Here is a 6,560-nt window from a genome sequence, read left to right on the forward strand (position 1 = left end):
CCAAAGGAGAATGACCATGTCTAAGCAATGTGCATACCTTCTCTGCTCTTAGTAGACAGCCTCACACAGAAAACAGGCCAAAGGAACAAAAACCAACAAAACAAAATCTAATACATGCATGTGAATATGTGTGTGCACATGTATGCAGTTTTTTAAATTTAAGATTACTTGCAGCTGGACTTGGTGGCTCAGCCTGTAATCCCACGCTTTGGGAGCCTGAGGTGAGTGGATTGCCTAAGCCCGCGGGTTCGTGACCCGCCTGGGCAACTTGGCGAGACCTCATCTCTACAATAAAAAAATCAGCCAGGCATAGTAGCGCGTGTCTGTAGTTCTGAATACTCGGAAGGCTGAGGCGGAAGGATCGTTGGCGCCCAGTGAGTCGAGGCTGCAGTGGCCAGGAGTGGCCACTGCACTCCATTCTGAACGACAGAGTAAGACTCCAACTCAAAAAAAAAAAAAAGATTACTTGCTAGCCAAACATGCAGTTCTAAAATGGTATAATGGGAATTAATAAAATCTAAATTTCATTTTAAACGAATCAGACATTTCTCTCTCTCTTTTTTTTTTTTGAGTTGGAGTCTCACTCTGTCACCCAGACTGGAGTGCAGTGGCCGCTCCCAGCTACCGCAGCCTCGACCTGCTGGGCTCCGGTGATCCTTCCGCCTCAGCCTTCCAAGTAGCTGGAACTACAGGCGCGTGCTACCACGCCCGGCTAATTTTTGATTTATTGTAGAGATGAGGTCTCGCCAAGTTGCCCAGGCAGATCTCAAACCCACGGGCTCAGGCAATCCACTCACCTCAGCATCCCAAAGTGCGGGATTACAGGCTGAGCCACCGAACCCGGCCTGAATCAGACATTTCACAACTACAAAACTCAAGATTGCAGGGTCATCACCAATTAAGAATATTTAACTCATTTCTTCCACTTTCCAAACACAGTTTGTGCCAGAACAATCATGGAAAGAAAGCCAATAGGGAGTAATGACATAAACCCAGCTCTCCAGGCTGGTCATCTTATCATTATTAGGCAGAACAATAAAAATAGCTCTCTCTGCTTTTAGAAACGCACAAACAACATGATGCAATATGGCAGAAACAAATATTTATTCAAGAGACCAGCTACCACCATCATATTAATATAATAATATAAATATTAACACTTCATAATTATTAAAATGTTAAATCTCTATAGTATTGGCTCACATATCTCTGTCAGGAGTAATAATATATTATACTTTAAGATTACTTAGTGTAGGGGGATTAGATGAAGGGAAGAGTATTCATACTTGATCAGCTTATAGCTTTTGAGAACTATTTTAAGAAAACCCTCTCCTCCATCAAGCAAACTGAAGTTTCACTCTATTTTACTGTATACTTAAGATATCAGTGAAAATGAAGAAGTGGAAGGTAGAATAAGAGTACAAAGAGATTTGTGCTGATAATTTTGTAATCATTCAGTTACAGCATGTGTCCCTCCCAAAGCCCCCTTAGGACTTGAGTTCCTAGATGGTAATGACAGCATCTTTCTCAGCTTTTATCCTGGGCATCTAACGTAAAAAACTCGAAACCTCATAGGATCTCACTAAATGCACACTCATCCTGCTAGGTGTATTCTGTTCTATATCAAGACACAAGCCTTCTGTTGCTGGTCCTGGCATTTGCACAGATGACACCCTCAAGACTCTTCCACTGTTGGTCCTAGGCATACAACCAGCAGCCAGGCAAAGCAGCTCAGTTCTTCACAGAAGAAAGGACAAGATATAAACTCTAAGAGTATGTGGCAGGCATTTTGTAGTGGTGACAAAGGCATTATGTTTAACATAACAATACCTTACAGATGCTTTCAATTGGAAGAAAGTCTTAAAGTAAAAATAACATTAAGAAAAAACTGAACAAGTAATCAAAAAAGTTGAAGGTGTCTTTCAAGCTATTATTAACTTTTAACATTTTACCTGAAATAGAGGTAAACATCTAAACTTAAAGTGAAAATTATCTGGATCAGAATTTTTCAGGGACAGGGTTAAGCAATCTCAGTTTTTTGTTGTTTTGTTTTTTTATTTTCACAGATGGGATCCTGCCATGTTGTCCAGGTTTAAGTGCAGTACCTAGTCACAGGAGAACTCATTGTGGACTACAGCCTTGATTCAACTTCTGGCCTCAAGTGATCCTCCCACCTCAGCCTCCCAAGTACCTGGGGTTACAGGCACTTGCCACTGCACCTGAAATCTCAGTGGTTTTTTTGTTTGTTTGTTGGATTTTTTTCATTAAAGGTAATCATGACACAGAAATCTGTTTTTAAAGTTGATTCTGAGGGGTACCCACAATTGAGGGTCACTGAATTGATAAACAATCTACCTAATCCATTCAAGATAAAGTTCACAAAGTAAATTATAAAAGAAGATTTATACAACTTAATCCTAGAAACAGACTAAGTTCTCCCTTGTCAAGAAGGTAGGTGTTTTAGAACTAGTTTACGAGATGCAGAACATGAGAGAGATTTTTATGCAAGTGATTTACTGAGGGAGTTCTTCAGGGGAAACCTATAAGGAAGTAAAGAAAAGCAAAACCATGGTTTCAGCTGAAATCTAGTCTCCACCTGTTCTATTAGATGCTCTGAAGAACAGCTGCACCACAGAGTCAGTCCCACCACTTGTGGGACTAGGTTTTTGTAACCCTTATCAGGCAGTCATTGGCTGAGGGATAAGTGAAAGGGAGGAATATGACCACCCAGGCACTGCTGATGAAGGTACCTCCTGTCTGCTGAGACCACTGGCAGCTAAAGAAGCTAACATTCAAAGCAGCTGGGAGGTCAGTGGTAAAGGGAATCTAGACAAGACACCAGAAGCATCCATTACAGAAGGTTCAACTGTATAACAGGCAAACAGATTGGTGTAGGTACATGAATATCAAGCAAAATAGACTAAGCAAAAGAAATTAGTAGAATTTAAATAACAAAAAATTCAATCCACCAAGAAGATTTACAAATATTAAATAATACTAAATGTATACACAGCCAACATCACTATTTACGAATACATAAGACTGACACATATGAGGAGTAATAGATTCCTTCATAAAGGAATATTGTAATTGACCTCATTGAGTAACTGACACATTATATAGAAAAAAATGAGTAAGTACACACAAAGTTTGAACAACTCATGTTACAAGCCTCAGCTAAGGAACTACATAGTATACCAAAGAAGACACTTTTTATTCTAGCACACATGAAACTTTTTTTTTTTTTTGAGTTAGAGTCTCTGTGGCCCAGGTTGACTCCAGTGCAGTGGCATACTCATGGCCACCACAGCCTCGACCTGCTGGGTGCAGGTGATCCTTCCGCCTCAGCCTGAGTTCAAGTAATCCTCTTGCCTCAGCCTCCCAATGTGCTAAGATTACAAGCATCAGCCACCAACGTTAATCTGGAATATTTACTTTTAAAATGAATGTATACTAGACCATAAAGCAAGTCTTTTTATTTTTTGAGTTGGAGTCTCACACAGTCGCCCAGGCCAGAGTGCAGTGGCACACTCACAGCCACTGCAGCCTCGATTTGTGGTGATTCTTCCGCTTCAGTCTTCCAAGTAGTTGGAACTACAGGTACGAGCCACCATGCCAGGCTAATTTTTTGATTTATTGTAGGGATGAGGTCTCACCAAGTTACCCAGGCTGGTCTCAAACCCGTGTGCTCAGGCAATCCTCTCACATCAGCCTCCTAAAGTGCTGGGATTATAGGCATGAGCCACTGCGCCCCGGTCCATAAAGCAAGTCTTAAATTTTAAAAATCACTATTGTTCAATCCACATTCATGAAACATATAATAAGTTAGAAATAAAAGCTTGAAATAACTTTTCAAATGCATCAGAAAAATTTAAAACACACTGTAAGAGTTAACTATGAGTTAAAAACTTAATTTAAAAAAGAAAATATTTAGAACTGATAATAACAAAAATATTATAGAGCAAAGCTTATGGAATACACCTAAAGGAGGCACAATTAAAAGAAGAGACAGCACAAATGAACAATTTCAGGAAGGAAAAAGCAAATAATGCTACAAATAAAGAAGAGGAAAGGAGTATATAAACTATACCAGTAAGACCAGGAGCTCTGCAATCCCAGGACTTTGGGAGGCCGATGTGAGAGGACTGCCCAAGCCCAGGGGTTCAAGACCAACCTGGGCAGCTTGGCGAGACCTTGTCTCTACAGTAAATAAATAAAAATTAGCTGGGCATGCTGGTACATGCCCACAGCTCCAGCTACTTGGAAGATTGAGGCAGAAGGATCATCTGAGCCCAGCAGGTCGAGGCTGTGGTAGCCATGAGCATGCTACCACACTCCAACGTAGGCGACAGAATGAGACTGCTACTCAAAAAATAAATGCAAACTATACCAGTAAATCTAAAAATCAGGTGAAACACACCAATTCCTAGGAGAGTATTTATTACCAAAACTGATCCAAAATATAAGTAGTCTTAAAGTAATTAAAGAAATTGAAATATTGTTAACCCTTTGCACTCAGATGTTCCCTCTCAAGGTACATAAAAGAGATGCTGGTGATTATACAGAACAAACTTAGGCAAGTACAAATTTTTCAAAAATGAATGTTTCCTTGAAGTTTTCCATTCAAAAACAGTAAAAAAAAACTTATGTACTATTTGAAATTTCTGATCGATCAGTTGAGAAGTGGTTTTCAGGAATCGCAAGTGTGTCCCCTTCCACATCATCATCGAACAATAGACTGGACAATACAGTACATATTATTAATATGGGAGGAAGACAACGAGACTGCATTATTTACTCTAATAGAAAAACACTAGGTGGAAGACGTCAAACAAATTACTATTACACAACATGTATCCATAAGTTAGCAATGCATGTGGGTGATTATTTCACATACTAGAAAAACTTAAGACATAAAATATTAATTTTTGTCTTCGATGTCCAAAATTTCATTATAAGCCAAATACCATTACAATAAAACAACAGAATCTAACACTATACTATTTAATATGAAGGGATTCGTTTTTCACCATTTCATAAAAAAGTGCAGTCAGGTTGCTCGAAGGTGGTCTATGAAATGTCTCTAAGTACAAAGGGTTAAATCTTCCAAATAAACACACACAAAAAAACCAAGGGTTTTATAGGCGTTCTAATAAAGAATCAAGGTGCAGATAACTCTGATCTAACACAAACTCAAGAAAATAGAAAAAGTACTCTCTATTTTACAAAGCTCACTTAATTTCCATGATGTAGTGTTAGAAGCCAAACCACCAGAGGTTCAAATTATGTTTCTACCATTTAGTTGCAAGGTTGCTAAACTCTAAGTAAATATTAAAAAACCTAATCTATTTCCACCTACCAGCAAAAACATCTGGAAAATTAAACTTAAAATACCATTTTCAATGACATTTTCAAAAATTACCTATGAAGAATTTCATATAAAATATCTATACTATTACACAGAAAGAAAACAAAATGAGATAAATTAAGGACTTAAACAAATGGCAGGATCATGATCATACTAGAAGACTCAATATTTTATTTTATTTCTTATTTTTATTTACTTATTTTTTTTAAGTTGGAATCTCACTCTGTCACCTAGGCTGGAGTGCAGTGGCATGCTCATGGCCACCACAGTCTCGAACTACAGGCATGCACCACCACACACAGCTAATTTTTAAAAAATTTTTGTAGAGATGAGGTCTTCCCATGTTGCCCAGGCTGGTCTCGAACCCTGAGCTCAGGTAATCCTCTTGCCACCACCTCCCAAAGTGCCGAGATTACAGGCATGAGCCACCATGCACAGTTAAAACTCAATATTTTAAAGATGTAAATTATCCCCAAACTGATCTATAGATTTAACATAATCCCATGCAAAATCCAGTAGGCTTTTCCTTTTAAAATCAAATTAAAAAATTGATCCTGTGGGGGACACACCTCATCAACAAGGGTACCTGCATAATGAACATTTGTATACCTAACCCTGAATTGTACCCCACATATTTAGAATAAAAAAATAAAATTTAAAAAATAAAAACATAAAACATTTAAAAAAGAGAGAGAGAGGCCAGGCTTGGTGACTCAACCTGTAAACCTAGCACTTTGGGAGACCAAGGAAAGTGGATTGTCTGAGCCTGTGGGTTTGAGACCAGCACAACACCTCGTCTCTACAATCAATGAATCCATCAGTCAGTCAATTAGTATGTGGTAGTATGCACCTGTAGTTCTGGCTACTTGAAAGGCTGAGGCAGAAGGATTGCTGGGGCCCAGCAGGTCAACAATGGGGTGGCCATGAGTGTGCCACTGCACTCCAGCCTGCTCAAAAAAGAAAAGAAATAGGAAACAAAGTTATTAGCTAAGAATGAGGATCCTAGAGGTGGTGTGAGAGGTTTAAGAAAAAAGCAGGCAGGATGTGGTGGCTCAAGCCTGTAATCCCAGCACTTTGGAAGGCCGAGGGGGAAGGATTGCCCGAGCCCCACAGGTCGAGGCTGCGGTGGCCGTGAGTGTCACTGGACTCCAGCCTGGGCAAGAGTGTGAGACTCCAACTCAAAAAAAAAAAA

The sequence above is a fragment of the Carlito syrichta genome, unplaced genomic scaffold (assembly GCF_000164805.1).
Source record: "Carlito syrichta isolate Samal-C Ts95f unplaced genomic scaffold, Tarsius_syrichta-2.0.1 Scaffold314290, whole genome shotgun sequence".
Classification (NCBI taxonomy): Eukaryota; Metazoa; Chordata; class Mammalia; order Primates; family Tarsiidae; genus Carlito; species Carlito syrichta.